Source organism: Phyllobates terribilis, unplaced genomic scaffold (assembly GCF_046119375.1).
Source record: "Phyllobates terribilis strain yellow unplaced genomic scaffold, ASM4611937v1 Scaffold_3__8_contigs__length_932513732, whole genome shotgun sequence".
NCBI lineage: Eukaryota > Metazoa > Chordata > Amphibia > Anura > Dendrobatidae > Phyllobates > Phyllobates terribilis.
In genome coordinates this window covers 573,195,781-573,214,867 of record NW_027362763.1, presented here as the reverse complement: position 1 = coordinate 573,214,867, position 19,087 = coordinate 573,195,781, and the positions used below count along the sequence as shown (strand labels likewise).

General features: G+C 45.6%; 1 pseudogene; it reads right to left on the bottom strand.

Annotated features, from left to right (window-relative positions):
* Positions 1-7,743: 7,743 nt before the first annotated feature.
* Positions 7,744-18,515, bottom strand: LOC141258586 (dead end protein homolog 1-like; annotated as a pseudogene).
* Between the last annotated feature and the right edge of the window lie 572 nt (positions 18,516-19,087).

The following is a 19,087-nucleotide window of genomic DNA, read 5'->3' as shown; positions in this document are numbered from 1 at the left end:
CTGAGGACCGTACAACGAGCTTAAAGGATCTTGATCTACGTTCGGACGTTCCTTCTATGCACCGCACCTTGGTCTGCTTCGGGACACTAAGCAGGACACGTTCTCATTCTAGGTGTCAGTCTGTGATAAACCCTTCACCAAACGAGGAGTCTTATCTGTTGTAAACAGCATCTATAATCCTCTCGGGTTTATAGCACCTATCACCATTCAAGGCTAGATACTGTTGAGACAGTTGACCGCTGAGAACACGGATTGGAACACTCCACTACTGTCCCAAAAACCACGAAGGTGGTAGACATGGAAGACGTCTCTGAAGATCTTAGAACATCCCATCTCGTTCCTATCTTGTTCTGCCTTAAAGTCCCTTTCAGCGGCCACTAGAAGAGAAGTCCACATTTTCTTTGACGCACCTACAAAGGCCATAGCTGCAGTAGCCTACCTGAAGACCTCAAAAGTCAACAACAGGGTACTTTGTGGATTTGTCATGGACAAGGCCAAACTAGCCTCAAGGCCTGCTCACACTGAACCAAGACTTGGTCTTTGTGCTGCCATACTAGTGGTGGAGGTTGCCGAAGTTATCCGTGAACAGTGGCACCACATCTCCACCCACCTGCAACCAGCTTACTAAGGATCAGGACTCATGGCTGCATCTACAGGTAGCCTTTGTGACAAAACCTGGCGGTTGACTCCAAGTTTTGTTCCTGTGGACCTTTGTTCTGTTAATGCTGTCAGCACATTTGAACTTGAGGAACCAGTCATTGACGGAGAGATCAGACCAGCCATCTCTACACGCTGCATATCTGTGACACTAAATTTGAAGCTGAGGTCTCATCACTCTGGACACTCCTTGAGCTGGTCATCGGTTGTGCAGGCTGGTATTCACCTGAATTATACCTCCAAGTGCTTCACGGGAGAAGGCATCATATGAAGGACATTACTACTGGACACAGCTTATGGCGGGGAGCTTACCGTCATATACTTCCAGCTGTGTTAGAACATTGGAGCTTTGACCAGTGGATTGTTGGGTTGGTGGAAGTGTTTGCATATTGTGGCTTCCCTAATCTGGAGATGTACTTCCAATTGAACTTGGATTATCCTGCTGTTGAGGACTTCAGGCTTCCAACTGAAAATTGGACTTACAACTGCTATTGTTATTGTTGTATGCTTGTGTATTTCTTTTTTATCTTTCAAGTCGACGGTGAAACCATCAGAAGACATCAGGTCAAATAATCATCATGAAATCTAAAGATTTCAGATGGGGAGTGCCATGTCCCATGATTTGGGAATTTTACAGACTGCATTGCACTTCTTTCAGTTGTCATGTATTGCTGTTTTGTTGCTGTGCAGTAATGTTTGCTTTCCTTAGAAGTTTGTCCTTTCCCTCTCCCTGTCTCCCTCTGATGTGACTGTGATGTAAGTAACCCCTCCCTTCTTCCCCATGTTCATTCCTCATTCTCCATTTTTAGCCATGATAGAAGCTCATGTGCTTTCACCCCTATTTAAAAAAGGCCTTTTTACCTGCTGCATGTTCACATATCAGCAAGTATTTTGCAAAGAAATAAATCGTCTAAATCTTCAACAACATGCTTCCTGCAGTCGAGTTAAACTACCTAAGGACATCACTTTCATATGAGTACGGTTGAAAAGAGGCAGCCTAGAAATGGTGTCTCACAGCGCCCTATGCTCGCAGCTCAGCCATGGAGTCAGAATAATCCCTGTTCCCCGGATTACTTCTAATGGTGAAGACTCTGAGGCCACGTACCTTGCTGAGCTCCTGAATCTGCTCTCAGTCTATTCCCTCCCCCCACACAGGGAAGAGGGGAGTAGTAGTGTATCATGTCAATACACCAACCAGACTAACAAGGTAAAATGAACATGGAGAAAGTAAAATACCAATCATAAAAATATGTACTCACAAACAACAGAGGGAAACACCGGCAAGTGAAATATGGGAAAAAAACAAAGTAGGAGGATAAGATTTGCACACAATCAAAACCAAACAACAGTCTTAGATAAATCCACTAAACGCCTCCTCAAACAAAAACACTCCACCAACTCCTGAACCATGGAGCAATGAAGCTATCTCTGGCACTTCCTGATTGCCAGAGGCCAGTAAAATAGGAGAGGGGAGTGGCCAACTCTGAACAGCTGAGAGCATCAGCACAAGCAAGCTTCCAGGAGTTCTCAACTGAAACAGATTATCCCCTGCCCTGCTATAATAAACCTGCACTGTTTAATATGAAGGTGAAGTGCTTCTAATCAGTGCAAGAGTAGGAGAAATCAGACAGCGTGCTCTTCTGGCTCCTCTCTGTCATGGTAAACCCGTGACACCACGTTTCTGCTACACGTTCCCAAAGTTGGTGCATACTGGCTGACTCACTTAGGTATGTATACAGCTTCTCTTCATCTATAACCACAAGTGTTCAATTTGGTTCAGGTCCGGGGACTGGGGGGCCAATCCAGCACCTCTACTTCATTGTTATTGAACCATTTATTTGTCAATCTCGAGATATGCTTCTGGTCATTGTCCTGCTGGAACACTATGTTGTCCTTTTCATACCCATAGTACTCAAGTGTACAAAGTAACTCATCTTGTAGGTTACATAGCTCAACATTGAGACCACCATCAATCCTGGTCAAGTATTCTACGCATTTGACTGTGAACAACCCAATATCATCAGGCCTCCTCCACAGAACTTCACAGTTCCTTCAATTTCTCAGTCTGTTAGCCCCTTTTCCCCTTGTTTATTCCAAACTCATTTGCACCCATCAGAGCCTAGTCTATTGACTTTTGTCTTATCACTCCAAATCACCCGTTTTCAATCTTTTACTGTCCACTTTTCATATTTTATTGAAAACTTGAGCCGACGCTTCTTATTATGATATTGAAGTCTAGGCTTCTTCAGCTTTTTTCGGGCAACCATTCAAAACTTGTATAATGTGTGTCACACAGTGCTTGCATGGATATCTCTGATCTCACTATTATGAAGCATACGGGCCTATGTTTGTCGCGCCAGAACTGATAAACTTTGTGATGAGCTGAATTATTGACTCCAGTATTTTTCCTGGACGTCCACCTCTTGGCTTTTGAATGGATGGATGGACTTCACTTCGTGTTCTTCCAACTGTCATGGCAATCACATGATGCAGTTTGGTAATTTTCTTGGCCGAGAGACTGCTATCGATGAGTTAGATGATGCCGTTTCTTTTTTTTGGGGAAACCTTCTTCATGGCTGCTCATTGATTCGAACCAGTGACCTTTCACTTGGGAATCAACTTAATAACAAACTGAGCTATTAGGGAATGTGAGAATAGGTTTTAATTTGTAATATACAGAAAGAAATAGATTTTTCCACCACAATGAGCAAAACAGTAAGAATGCAGTGACATGACAAGAATCTGCATAACTAATTTAATCATATGCAAAATAGTGGCAAGTCAAATTATGTATGAGATAGCCAAGATGATTGTCTATAAAGTTATTGTAGTCTCACATTCGAAGCAGTAGTGGATGACGAGATATAAAGTCTGAAAGTCTAAATATCATAACATTGTTACTAGTGATGAGCCGAGCAGTAAAATACTCGGGTGCTCGTTGCTCGGGTCGAGCAAATCCTAATGCTCGGGTGCTTGACCAGAGCAACGAGCCCAATGTAAATCAATGGGAAACTCTAGCATTTTTCCAGCATCTTCCCCCCAGAGGTTTGCAGGGGGCCTAAAAATTGCCCAAATCGATGGAAACAGTCCTGAAATTACATGTGAACAGCATGGGGAAGACCCCTGTAATGCAGCGACTTGCTGGCATTACGGTAATGGTCCAGGATGTGTTTTACCAGACCATGTACCTTCCCCCTCAGGTGACTGGTCACATGACTGTGACATAGCCCAGGTCCTGCGCGCACAGAATGTCTGTCTGATCACATGACTGTGACATCAGCAAGGTCCTGTCTGTGTGTGTGTGTGCACGGGATGGATATATAAACCCTGCTTGATGGGAGACAGGTGTGTTCGGTGTGTTCGGTGTGTTGGGCGTGAGGCCTGTTCCCCGTGTGTGTGGGACACCATGATACAGTGAAGCCTGGCAGCCTGAAAGGTCGAGGCTGGATCTTGTGTAGATACCAGTGGCCTTGGAAGGCAGCGGCTTGGTGAAGAGTCTGGAAAGGCGCAGACTGGATGTGTGTGAGTGAAACATTCCAGTAGCCTTAGACGGGACGACGGCTAGAGACCCCCACCTGGGAAAGCCTTAAAGCCACAGTGGTGGTGGATTAAATGGACTGCAGCAGCTAAAACCCGGCAAAGGTAATGCACTTTGTTATATGGACACTTGTATGGACATTGCTAAAGTATTACTTTGCTGAAAGCTGTAACCTGGGCCAAGTGGGCCTGTCTGCCACTTGAGCTCGTGGACATTATATGTGTGAACTGTGGTTTATGAAGTGCAATAAACTGCAGCATTGTGAATTACCGGAAAGACATTGCTGGTATGCATTAATTGACCTGGTGCAGCGAGTATCCCCCATTATGATGACTAGTGCTGCCTTACACCCCTGAAAGCATCTTTGACTCCCAGGTCACTGCTGTGAACAATGTTGTCAGAGTATTACGCCACTTTTACAGACTCACAATAAAACATACAAAAACGAAGCCAAAATAGAAAAAAACTTTATGGATCATTCTTTCCAGGGTAATGACTTGTATATAAGGCAAAAAAAAACACATACAAAAAATGCTTCTCCACATCTTTGGGCTATGTTCACACGTAGCATTTTTGATGCGTTTTTGCACTTTTGCATTGCTTTCAACGGTGAAAAATACATTCACCGGGTAAATGTAATTCTAACATTTTACTACCTTATCTGGTCATGTGGTGTGTGAGACATGATCAGACACATCCATACAGTGCTGAAATGACTTGGGGATAGAATGGGGAAGACCCATGGAAGCATGTCTGCATCCCAGGTCACTGCCTAAAACCGTGGTCATCAGACGTGATCCTAAATTACTGCGGTAATAATACAGACATTTTTGGCAACGTGACAAATATTAAATTCCATTTAAAATGGGCAAGGCGAGTGGTAAGGGACAGGAAGTGGACATGATGCTGATGGTGCACGCAGAGGCCGAGGGCATGGGCAAGATGAAACTGTCCCTGCTGAGGGAGCACAACCAGCACCCACATCATGTCAACCTAGCTTCCTGTCCCACTTTCTAGGGGTCCGCAGAACACTACTCTTGAAGCCAGACCAGTGTGAAAAGGATGTTGATTGGATAGCAAATAAATAGATAATGCTTCCAGTCAGTTTGCAACCACCACCATCACCTTGTCTTCCACATGGTCCAGTTTCAGTAGCCATGAGTGTGGACCACATTATTATTATTATGGCGCCATTTATTCCATGGTGCTTTACTTGTGAAAAACGGGGTATACATAGCAAAAACAATTAGAATAACCTTGAACAAAAATGTGATGGTGACTGGTACAGGAATAGAGAGGACCCTGCCCGTGAGGGCTCACAATCTGCAAGGGATGGGTGAGGATACAGTAGCTGGTTGTGCAGTGGTGTGGTGGAGCGGTAGTTGCTGCAGTTTGTAGGCTTGTCGGAAGAGGTAGGTCTTCAGGTTCCTTTTCAAGGTTTCCATTGTAGGTGAGAGCCTGATATGTTGGGCTAGAGAATTCCAGAATAGTTGGGATGCACGGGAGAAATCTTGAATGCGATTGTGGGAAGAGAAGATAAGAGGGGAGTAGAGAAGGAGATCTTGTGATGATCAGAGGTTGCGTGCAGGTAAGTACCGGGAGACTAGGTCACAGATGTGTGGAGGAGACAGGTTGTGGATGGCTTTGCATGCCAAGGTTAGGATTTTGAACTGGAGTCTCTGGGCAATGGGAAGCCAGTGAAGGGATTGACAGAGAGGAGAGGCTGGAGAATAGTCAGGGGACAGGTGGATTAGTCGAGCAGCAGAGTTTAGGATAGATTGGAGGGGTGCGAGAAGGTTGACCACAGAGCAGGAGGTTGCAGTAGGCGAGGCGGGATATGATGAGGGCATGCACAATTGTTTTTGCAGATACTGGTTTGAGGAATGTGCGGATCCGAGAGATTTTTTTTCCTTGAAGTTGGCATATTCTTCAGTTGTCCCTCAGCGTTCAGTTGTCCCTACCCCAGACCTTGGAACGCCAGCGCAAATGCAAAGCCAACCACCCACTCACAGGCTACAATACTAAACTGATATATTTCTCAACTGCTTGCACTAGAAATTTTGCCTTTTAGGCTCATGGTGGTGGAAGCTTTCCACAACCTCATTGCGGCTGTCCCTCGGTACTCGGTCCCCAGCCGGCACTATTTCCCCCGGTGTGCCGTCGCCGCCTTATACAGGCATGGGTCCCAGAACATTACCCGTACCCTAATCAGCGCAGTTACTGGCAAGGACCACCTAACCACAGACACGTGACAAGTGCTTGTGGTCAGGGATGGTACATCTCACTGACGGCACACTGGGTTAATATTGTGGAAGCCGGGACCCAGTTGGACCCTGGAATGGAACATGTCCTCCTGACACAGAGGATTGTGTTCCCTGGATCAATCAAGCTTCAGCACAATGTTCACTAGGTAGACAGCAGCGGTGGTCAGTCTCCTAGACAACGCGTAAACTCCTTCATGATGATAGAGGCCACCATCTGCTTAGCTTGCTGGTTGTCACAAATAATTTGGAGATTCGTGGCAGCTCTGGTTATGATGTCATTTAAATGTAGTTTTTTCCTTTTGGTCCAGCAAGGGTTAAAGTATTTGTGCACTACTTAAGATTACCCCCCCCCCCAATGTATTCCTCCGGGGCTTTTTGTAAATACTTTCCGTTGCAGATAATGCCTGTGAGCGGCGCTATCGGTGGCCACTCACAGGCATCACGTGACCCCGCGCTGACGTCATGACAAGTGAGGCGTGACTCAGCGCTGGGGTCCCCGCGTCACACCCAGCATCCACCGCGCGCTTTCCCAATGAATTGGGAGAGACAGAGCGTGCGGTGGATGCTTGGTGTGACGCGCAGGGGTAACCCTGCCCACAGCCTGGCATCCAGCGTGGAACCAGGAAGAAAAAGACCCCTGGCTGCTGCCAGCACTTGTCGTGACATCAGCGGATGTCAGAGCCGGTCACGTGATGCCTGTGAGCGGCCAGTGATAGCGCCGCTCACAGGCATTATCTGCAACGGAAGGTATTTACAAAAAGTCTTAGGGGCCCCGGGGGGATATATCGGGGGGTAATCTTAAGTAGTGCACAACCACTTTAATGTTAGTCTCTTGCTGGCAGCCTTTTGTTAAAGGTCAGCTGATGTTGGTTAGTGCCACTCCCACCTCCCTTTAAATAGCCACATAATCCATCAGCTGACCACAGGTTACAGTTCATTCTATGTTGACCTCTTTGAAGGAGCCAGTCTCTGGAGAAGCTGTGGTGTTTGTTGCTATTGCAGCGGTGAAGTTTTCTGTTGGAGAGATAAGTCCTATTTATGTTGTTATCTTCCCATTGTTTGTCGTACCTTCCTTGTGTTGTTCTATTTTAGTGGTGAGACTAGTGTCTCGCTGGCCTGTGCACTACCCAGGTTAAATCCAGGGCCAGCGAGTGCTTACACACTTGATTGTGCACGGGGGGAATGACCCTTATAGGGATGATAGGGGAGCTTAGGGACAGACACAGGTTGGTGTCAGAAGGTGTCCCTTCCCTTGTTCCCTACGCTAGGGTCCTCCTTCCCCCTCTATCTCCCGTTGCATCCGTGTATTGTGCTGTCCGCCAGATATCCCCTTGTCATTCCATGACACTTGAACTTTTCTGTGGGAATAAGCTTGTCTCCAAACAGCCAGGAATATCCAATGAATGGCACACCATGGTTTGGTATAAGCACCCAGTACCATAAGCAAAGTCATCCACAATTTCCATCTCAGGAATTTTATTTGGAAGACTGGCTGCCCAAACATTAGTTTCTCACAAAGGAGCTGAAGACACTGAGTGGCAGTAAGTGAAAGTTTCTCCAGCATGACCTGTCTGTTATATATCAGAGGGAGAACAGAATTGGGCTTTGCCAAGGTGCCAGATTGCAGATCTTATGTCTTATAAATTGCTGGAGCCAGTCCACAGTAAAAAAAAAGCAGCCATAGAGTGTCTATGAACCTTCACACAGACTTTTCTTAGCCAGGGCTGCTTCTCGGCAGGGTTGGACTGGCCCACCAGAGAACCGGAGAATCCTCCGGTGGGCCCTGGCTTCTCCTTTAGGAGAGTTTATAGTGCAAACCTTGCAACTGCTATGGGGCGAAAAAGGTGGGCCCTCAGAATAAAATCCTCTGGTGAACCCAATGTTCTACAGTCTGGCACTGCTTCTCGGTGAGAGGTGTATTTCCCCACAGATATATTCTTTAGGTCGGTGAAAGGACTGGCTGTCACGCTGTCTCTGTATACTGGAGGTAGGAGGCCTAAGCTGACCCTAAGCTGGGGCCCTGACTAATCCCTCAACCTGGAAGTACTGTTAAAGGTACAGAGGTCCAGGCCGCCAGCGTAACCCCTACCTCCTGAAGATCCCTGCACCTCAGTAATCTAGTCCTGAGAAGGACCCCGATCACAACCAAAGGGAACAAGAAATAATATGCCCAAACACAGTATTTAGACGAACGAGACAGTACAAGGGAAAAACCAAAACCACCTTGCATACAAACAACTTCTCAACTACAACAGAGGGAAAACCAACGGGAAAGGAGATAAATGATAAAGCGAGGAAAGGGAAAAAACACTTCCAAATACACTTATCTCAGCAACTCCAAACACCACGATCCGCTCTGTCAGTCTGAATGAAATGCTTTCACCGACACCTCCCAAACAGACCAGCAGGTATATGAAGGAGTCTAACTACAGAAGTATTGATTGCAGCTGGGCGAGGCTGGACCTCATCTAGCCCAGAGAGAGAGAGAGAATTAACTCCCTCACTGCCGAGAAACACAAAGCACCAACAAGTCAGCTGCGAGAAGTCAGGCTGTGTACTCGTGACGATCTTCGTGGCAACACACCCGTGACAGTACCCCCCCTTCTACGAGGGGCCTCCGGACCCTCAGGGCCAGGTTTATCCGGGTGAGTCGTGTGGAAGGCCCGAACTAATCGGTCAGCGTTAATATCCGACGCAGGAACCCACATCCTCTCCTCAGGACCATACCCCTTCCAATGAACCAGGTACTGAAGGGACCGGCGATTAAAGCGTGAATCAATGACCCTCGATACCTGGAACTCCAAGTTACCATTGACAACCACTGGAGGGGGAGGTAAAAGTGACGGTACCACCGGCGCCACATACCTCTTAAGTAATGATCTGTGAAACACGTTGTGAATTTTAAACGTAGGGGGGAGGTCAAGACGGAATGCCACCGGATTAATAATAGAACTGATTCTGTACGGCCCGATGAACCTGGGACCCAGTTTCCAGGAGGGAACCTTAAGTTTTATATTCCTGGTAGACAACCATACCCGATCGTTCACACTTAGGTCCGGACCAGACACTCTCCTCCTATCAGCCATACGTTTGTATCGGTTCCCCATAGTATTCAGACTCTTCAGCACCCCTCTCCATACTGAAGCGAGTGATGAGGAAAATCGTTCCTCCTCAGGAACCCCCGAAGAGCCCCCCCTACTGAAAGTACAAAACTGGGGGTGAAAACCATATGCCCCAAAAAACGGGGACTTACCAGTGGACTCGCTCCGCCTATTATTAAGAGCAAACTCTGCCAGAGGTAAGAAAGAAGCCCAGTCCTCCTGGTTCTCTGACACAAAACACCGGAGATATGTCTCCAAGCTCTGGTTCATACGTTCCGTCTGACCATTGGTCTGAGGATGAAAAGCCGATGAGAATGACAACTGCATCCCCCGCCGTGCACAAAACGCCTTCCAGAACTTAGACACAAACTGAGACCCCCGATCAGACACCACCTCGGAGGGTACCCCGTGAAGCCTCACAATCTCCCCAATGAACACCTGCGCAAGAGTTTTAGCATTAGGGAGAGCCGGAAGAGCGATAAAATGTGCCATCTTGCTGAACCTGTCCACTACAACGAGTATGACCGTTTTACCCGAAGACGGAGGGAGGTCCGTAATAAAGTCCATAGACAGATGAGTCCAAGGACGCCCCGGGATCTTCAAAGGTAAGAGGGCCCCAGACGGACGGGTATGTGAGGTCTTAGAGCGCGCACAAACCCCACAGGACGCGACAAAAGTTACCACCTCCTTATGTAAGTTAGGCCACCAAAACCGACGCGAGAGGAGATCCACAGTTGCTTTACTCCCCGGGTGTCCTGCAAAAACTGAGTTATGGTGTGCCTCGATCACCTTCTGTCGCAACTGATCTGGAACAAACAATCTCCCTGGAGGTCCAACAGGGGCGTCCCCCTGAGCCTCCAATACCTCCTCCTCCAGCTCAGAGCATACTGCCGAGACCACCACCCCCTCCTGAAGGATAGGAATCGGGTCGTCCGTATTCCCGGCCCCAGGGAAACTACGAGATAAGGCATCCGCCTTTACACTTTTTGACCCAGGACGATATGTAACGACAAAATTAAACCTGGTAAAAAACAATGACCACCTAGCTTGTCTGGGATTCAGACGTTTCGCGGACTCCAGATATAGCAGGTTCTTGTGATCGGTGATGACGGTGACCGGATGAACTGCCCCCTCCAAAAAATGGCGCCACTCCTCAAAAGCTAACTTAATGGCCAAGAGTTCCCTATTGCCGACATCGTAATTCCTCTCAGCGGACGACAATTTTTTAGAGAAAAAGGCGCACGGATGCCACTTACCAGGGGACGAACCCTGTGACAATACTGCTCCCACCCCTACCTCGGAAGCGTCTACCTCTACAATGAATGGCTGAGACGCATCAGGTTGAATGAGTATGGGCGCCGAGGCAAAACATTTTTTCAAACAGGAAAATGCTTGACAAGCCTTGTCAGACCACCTAGAAAAATCCGTCCCCTTTTTAGTCATGTCAGTGAGAGGCTTAACCATGGACGAGAAATTACGAATGAACTTTCGGTAATAATTAGCAAACCCCAGGAAACGTTGTAGTGCCTTAAGATTCTCTGGCCGATCCCACTCAAGAACTGCCCGCACTTTCCCAGGGTCCATACGAAAACCGGACGCTGAAACCAGGAAGCCTAAAAACTGGAGCTCCTGTACGGCGAACACACACTTTTCCCACTTGGCATACAGTTTATTATCCCGCAAAATCTGTAACACCTGCCTAACGTGCTCCTGATGAGACACCAGATCCGGCGAGTAAATTAGGATATCATCCAGATATATGACAACAAACTGTCCCACCAAGCGGCGAAAAATGTCATTAACAAAGTGTTGGAACACCGCCGGGGCATTAGTCAGACCGAATGGCATGACAAGGTTCTCATAATGCCCCTCCGGAGTGTTAAACGCCGTCTTCCACTCATCCCCCTCCTTCATCCTAATCAGATTGTACGCCCCCCTGAGATCCAACTTAGAGAACCATTTGGCGCCCACGATCTGATTAAAGAGATCGGGAATAAGTGGGAGCGGATACGGATCTCGGACCGTAATCCGATTAAGTTCACGGAAATCCAGGCAAGGGCGTAGGCCTCCATCTTTCTTCTTAACAAAGAAGAACCCCGCAGCCACCGGTGAAGATGAAGGTCTAATATGCCCCTTAGCCAGACTTTCTGAGATATAATCCTTCATGGCCTGCCTCTCAGGACCAGAAAGGTTATACAACCTAGCTTTAGGTAACTTGGCCTCAGGGAGCAGTTTTACAGAACAGTCATACACGCGATGAGGAGGTAGTTCCTGACACCCATTCTCCGAGAATACATCCTCAAAGTCCGCCAGAAATGGAGGTAAAACCCAAGGAGTAACCGCACCAATGACCGTGTTCATGCAGTTTTTATTACAGAATTTACTCCATTGGCTTATCTCCCTGGTTTGCCAATTAATAACCGGGTTATGCTTAGCTAACCAAGGAAGGCCCAACACAATAGGAGTGGGAAGACCCTCCAACACGTAGCAAGACAACAGTTCTTTATGTATTGCCCCCACTTGAAGTTTTACGTCATGCACAGCTTGCAAAAAACTTCCCTGCCCGAGAGGCCTGGCATCGATCGAGAATATGGGAATGGGTTTAGCCAACTCACTCAACCGCATACCTTGAACCCGGGCAAACCGAGCATCAACCAGATTAGCCCCGGCCCCACTATCCAGAAGAACAGATATCCTCTCAGTTCTCGTACCCACCACCACCTCCGCCGGTACGAGAAACTGAGACGAACCTAGGGACGAAATACCTACTCCCAGATTGCCGTCCACCACACAACCTGGGATCAACAGTTTTCCGACGACTCTTCACTCTGCAAGGGACGGGATGGACACCCCCCAATAAAATGTCCCTTTCTCCCGCAGAAGAAACACCTTCCTGCCTTATGGCGCACCACCGGTCCCCTCCCCCGAAATGATGTCCCTCCTAATTGCATAGGCTCCTCAGGACTGACCAGGGGAACCACCATATGAGGGGACCTTGTAGGAGGTGGAGTCATCACAGGGGGTAGAGTTATCCCGCACCTCTCCCGAAGCCGTCTGTCCACGCGAATAGCAAGGGCCATAGCGGCTTCCAGAGACACGGGAGAGTCATACTGTGCCAACACATCCTGCAATTTGTCGGATAAACCATGACAAAACTGGCTCCTAAGAGCCGGGTCATTCCACTGGGTGTCCGTGGCCCACCTACGGAACTCCGAACAGAATTCCTCCGCCGGACGATCTCCCTGCTAGATCCTACGTAACTTAGACTCAGCAAGGGAGATCCGATCTGGGTCATCATATACGAGTCCCAGGGCAGCGAAAAACCTATCCACTGACTGGAGAGCCGGGGAACCCGGGGGAAGAGAGAACGCCCAAGATTGTGGGTCCCCTTGTAGGAGCGAGATGACAATTCCCACCCTTTGTTCTTCACTCCCCGATGACCGAGGCCGCAGCCGAAAGTACAATTTACATGCCTCCCGGAAAACAAAAAACTTGTCCCGCCCCCCAGTGAACCTATCAGGGAGAGCTACTTTAGGTTCTGGTCCGGCTTGCTCCTGAGGATGCCAAACCTTGGACCTAACGTCCGCCAGCTCCATGGACAAACTCTGCAATTGCCGAGCTAGACCGGCTACTGGATCCATGGTAGCTGGAGAAAAACTAAGCGGGTCGGTGAAAATGTCACGCTGTCTCTGTATAATGGAGGTAGGAGGCCTAAGCTGACCCTAAGCTGGGGCCCTGACTAATCCCTCAACCTGGAGGTACTGTTAAAGGTACAGAGGTCCAGGCCACCAGCGTAACCCCTACCTCCTGAAGATCCCTGCACCTCAGTAATCTAGTCCTGAGAAGGACCCCGATCACAACCAAAGGGAACAAGAAATAATATGCCCAAACACAGTATTTAGACGAACGAGACAGTACAAGGGAAAAACCAAAACCACCTTGCATACAAACAACTTCTCAACTACAACAGAGGGAAAACCAACGGGAAAGGAGATAAATGATAAAGCGAGGAAAGGGAAAAAACACTTCCAAATACACTTATCTCAGCAACTCCAAACACCACGATCCGCTCTGTCAGTCTGAATGAAATGCTTTCACCGACACCTCCCAAACAGACCAGCAGGTATATGAAGGAGTCTAACTACAGAAGTATTGATTGCAGCTGGGCGAGGCTGGACCTCATCTAGCCCAGAGAGAGAGAGAGAATTAACTCCCTCACTGCCGAGAAACACAAAGCACCAACAAGTCAGCTGCGAGAAGTCAGGCTGTGTACTCGTGACGATCTTCGTGGCAACACACCCGTGACACTGGCATAGAGGGAAACTTTATCTACTCCCGCTATCATTTCTCCCAGGAAGTCTTCTAATGCAGCTTGTTCCATAAGCAATGGCAGCCGAACCAAAATCAACTCACACTTCTCCGTGCTTCGACACACAAATATCTTTACGCCTTGAATTTCATGACTACAGAGTTGGACAATGGCCTGATCTGCAATGCGTTTTGAGAAATAACGTGCATAAGCAAAGCCACGGTTTAGGCCACTCTAGGTCATCATTACATGAAACTCATACAGCTTTCCCACAGACTAAAAGAGGGGTATCAATGCATCGTCATATATCTCCTGAGGAGTATTGCCAATAAAAATTTCTGAATCATGTGGAGCTTCTCCAACCCAACCGGGGGGGGGGGGGGGCACCATGTTTACTTTGTCCATTCTCTTGCACCAGTGATACATTAGAGCTCCTCATTCACTCGATGAGTCCAGCTTTATATTTCCTGTTCACAGAGTTTAACCATATCTGAGGTCCACAGGCTACACTGGCTGCTCACATGGGCCGGCCATGGTATGTGTGCAAGGTTTCCAAGCCTCAGAGCCGCCATCGGGTTCTGACCATTGTCACACATGACCATGCCTGGCTGTATGTTCAGTGGTGAGAGCCACAGATCTGTCTGCTATGTTACAGCTTTCAACAACTCTGCAGCAGTGTGCGGTTTGTCACCTAAGCATATTATCTTCAGCACAGCCTGTTGCCACTTGGCTGAGGCAGTGCTTCCAGCTTGCGACTGATGGTCATTTCAGAGATGGAGGCCGAAGAGGAGGAGGAGGTGCAGGAGCTGTAGAATGTGTTTATATTGAGGTTACATTGGCGAGTCTGGTTTTTATTCTAAAGATCCTCCTGTATTTTTATAGTTTTTTTTTTAACATCTATTAAAATGTGTATTGGAGTGCTTCCTCATTTTTGGCAGCCCTTGAAATTGCTGCATACGCAATAACAATATAGGAGACCCACTCCTTAATAATGGGAAGGACAATTCAAATAGATTCAATATTCTAGAATCTAGAATATAGCGTATTACACCGATCAAGCCAGGTATTATTGCCTTATACTGTGTGCTGCTGGTGCTGCAGAACAAAAATACAAATCTATTCTATTCCCTCTTGATACCACTGTTAGATGCATTTACAATAGGGACAGGAGCTGCTAGGTGGTATCATCAGCTTGAGATGAGTGTTCATTCTGGTCGCATAAATGTCTTCCACAGTCCATAACTTTTTTTTATCATTATTTATTTATTTGGCCTTATATACAAGTCATGACCCTACAAAGACTGTTTCTTCCAGGAAAATCCATTTTAGCTTCACTTTTTTATGTTTTATTTTTAGTCCGTAAAAATGGCAAATACTCAGACAATATTATTCACAGATATGCTATTGGTCAGCGACTAAGTGTGAATAGGTTCAACAACACACAACTAGCAGACTTTAACTGGAGTGTAATATCTGACATGCTCCAAAAAATGTGATGATTATTACCGCAGTAATATCAGATCACGTCTGATGACCATGGTTTTAGGCAGTGGCCTTGTACAATGGTATTTGCAATGGTCAGAGACTAAGTGTGAATAGGTTCAACAACACACAACTGGCAGACTTTAACTGGAGTGTAATATTTGGCACGCTCCAAAAGATGTGAGGATTATTACCGCAGTAATATGGGATTACGTCTGATGACCCCGGTTTTAGGCAGTGGCTTTAGAGATATGGCATTGGTCAGCGACTAAATGTGAATAGGTTCAACAACACACAACTGGCAGACTTTAACTGGAGTGTAATATTTGGCACGCTCCAAAAAATGTGACGATTATTACCGTAGTAATATGGGATCACGTCTGATGACGATGGTTTTAGGCATTGACGTTAGAGATATGGTGTTGGTCAGTGACTAAGTGTGAATAGTTTCAACAATACACAACTGGCAGACTATGAATGAAGTGTAATATCTGGCATGCTCCCAAAAAATTCTGGATTATTAGTTCAGTAATATCTGATCCCGTCTGATGACTATGGTTTTAGGCAGTGGCCTTGTAATATGCTATTGGTCAGCAACCAAGTGTGAATAGGTTGAACAACACACAGCTGGTAGACTTTAAATGGAGTATGATATTTGGCACGCTCCACAAAATGTCTGTATTATTACACCAGTAATATCGTATCACGTCTGATGATGGACAAGTTTCTCTGCTTCCACAATACAGCAATGCGAATAAAATCAACCAAATCTGGCTGTATACTGCTAACAAGCAAATGGAGTATTTAAAATGGTTTATTATATTGCTTTTTAAGTAAGTAATCAGGATTAAGAACAAAATAATATTAGCCCTGATATCTAGGACTATGGATATCTGTAACAGCAGCAGCGGACAGAACGTCCAATGGACCCTATTCTGCTGTATACAGTGTCCAAAAACTCTGCCTGCCTAACTCCTGCTATTACCATATGCAGCTGGATTAATCCGTAGAAGGTCTATTAGTTCAGATGGATATGTATCTTGCTGTGTAATACCTATACCTAACCAATAAATCGCCAATTCTCTCCCTCACTCAGCTCCAGCTCTCCCTACTCTGCCTGTTTCCAGGGTAGACTGTGACGAGCATAGGGTACCGGGTCTTATATAGACCCGATGATGCTATGCTGCCAGCCAATCACTGTAATGCCACAACCAACATGGCTATGGCATTAGAGTGAGTGTCAGGCAATCCCCGCATGTTTATTTGCTGTTTAAAGAACTCCAAACATGAGCCCAAGCGCCCGCCCAAGCATCCCGGAAGTACTCTCCGAGCGCCGAGCAGTTCGAGCAGTGAGATGCTCGAACCCAGCAGTTGCGAGCACGCTCGCTCATCACTTATTGTTACCCTTTTGCTCGTAAGTGTAGGTAACTTTGTAATATATCTTATCAGAGAAATCTGCTTTTTTTCCTCACTTATGAACCACCTTTTTCCCTAATCCTGCCTCCTAAACTCACCATCCTCTCTGAAAAAACAGCTTTACTCTGTCTTGCTTAAAATTTTTCTGCACAGTGAGGTGTCAGGTTACACTTTATTTTACTCAAGAAGATGGAAGGAGCTAAGTGAAAAAACAGACAGATGAAGATATTGAAAGATTGTTCTGAGCTTCCTAACAAGTCTCAAAAGTCGTTTACCTCTCCCCAAAGATGGATTCACATCTAGACTTTACATGTGCCATTTATAGAAGACATCATATCATGAAAAGTTGCTTGAAACTAAAGTAAAAAAAAATGAAAAATCACACAGTCCTTAAAAGAGGTTGTCTACTACTGAGGCAAAGCCTTCTCAATTGCTGTCTTCCTCTGTGTAAAATTAAGAGTCTATACTCATTTCTGGAGCCAATCAGCAGCTGCTAATGGACTGCTTTACTCTATTAGAGTGAAGTAAACCTATTAGTGGCCGCTGATTGGCTGCAGCGCTCACATGACATAACAACGTCATGTTAGCCGCAGGAGACTTGATGCTTGCACTAGAGTTGAGTATAGCGTGGTTTTATTTTACATGGGTTAGTATAGCAATGGAGACAAGGTTGTCTGAGTAGTTGTCGGTCAGCAGCCAACATGCTGCCGGTCAGCGGTCTGTACATCACAGAAATTAATTTTGCCACTTTTGTTGTTTTCTGAGTAAAATTAACATCCAATGTTTTGCAAAACTTATAGTATGATTCTGATTCTGTGTTAAATTAAAGTACTAAATAAAATTGTATATTAAACAGTATTAGATTATGGCTTATATATACACATGACTTTTTCATCTTTGTAAACATACTTGATTCTCGTTATTTGCATGGAGGCATTTTCAAACATTTTTGCTACTTGAACACTTATGATTGACAATTAAACTAAAATGAAAATTCAATTACCAATTTTTCCAGCGCTAGAACTATAATTTAAAATTTACTGCACATTATGGAAAAAACAAACAAACATGAAATGTTCTTGAAAATAAAAGAATAAAATTTAAAAAAAAAGGAGCCGTTTATGATAATCAAGCAAAATGAGAAACAATGGACCTAACAGGTAATGAAATTTGTCAGTCCTTCTTTAGGTAATGTGTTCAATGGTTGTCTACCACCTGCTTTTTCTTAATTGTTTTGTGTTTATTCCAAGCTGTTAAATTATTTAACTTAGTAAGAAATATTTTCCTGGATATCCTTGACTAAATATTGCATGCCAAAACCTATTTTTTTACATGATCATTGGTGAGAACAGCTTTTAAATGTTTTTTAATTTTAAATTGAGAAACAGTTAATTGTTCACAAAATGACAAAATCACAATATTAAATGCAGTTTTATTACAGGTGATTTGTAAAATAAGGAAAATCATTAATTTTGTTTGCACTACTGTGTCTGTCAAGAAATAAGACTGCCATTGCAATAACATTTTCATTATGTTGCTCAATTTCGATTACAAGTCCGGGTAGTAACGTGCAAATATGAAAAATTGAACCCAAAATGATTTAGTTGCTCTGGAATAGTCAGATTTTCATGTTCACAATTTTACTTTACTTATAATTGTTGACAGGTTTGTAAGCATAAAAGGAACTGATAATAACAGAACTTACCTGAGATGGTCCACAGGGTTTCTACAGATTTGACTTTGTACATAGTTTGGGAATGGTGTTTAAGGAATTTCTTCGTATTGTCTCTTTAACAACTTTAACTGGACTCACTGCTGTGAACCCCAAGTTTCTACTCCTGGATTAGCCTCCATTAACAATGACTGACATAAAACATAGCAATTGTTACCCTATGTGATACCAGGCTGGCAGGCTGAAGTCAAGGCAAGTGGAAAAGAGGCGCCATCTGATTTTTATGGATACATTACCATTTTCTAGCATAGAACATTGTAAATGGCCCTGTAAATGATTGCAGAATAATAGTTGCAGAGAAAAAAACGCATTGCATACAGATGCTAGTGTGGGGGTCGTGATGACATTCCACTCGTCCTCCAGTCACTCCAAATTCAAACTATGAGCATGGGTCATCCATTCAAAGAATGAGTCAGACAACAAGCTGGTTCAAACTCAGAGCATGCTCAAAAGACTACTACAGACAACGTTCTCAGCAATGTTCTGTGTTTATTCCTACATACACAAAACTAAATACACTACATAATGGGGAGGGGAAAGGGGTTGTCCGGGGTGGGGTAAGCCATGAAAGTCCAGTGTCTGGCCACT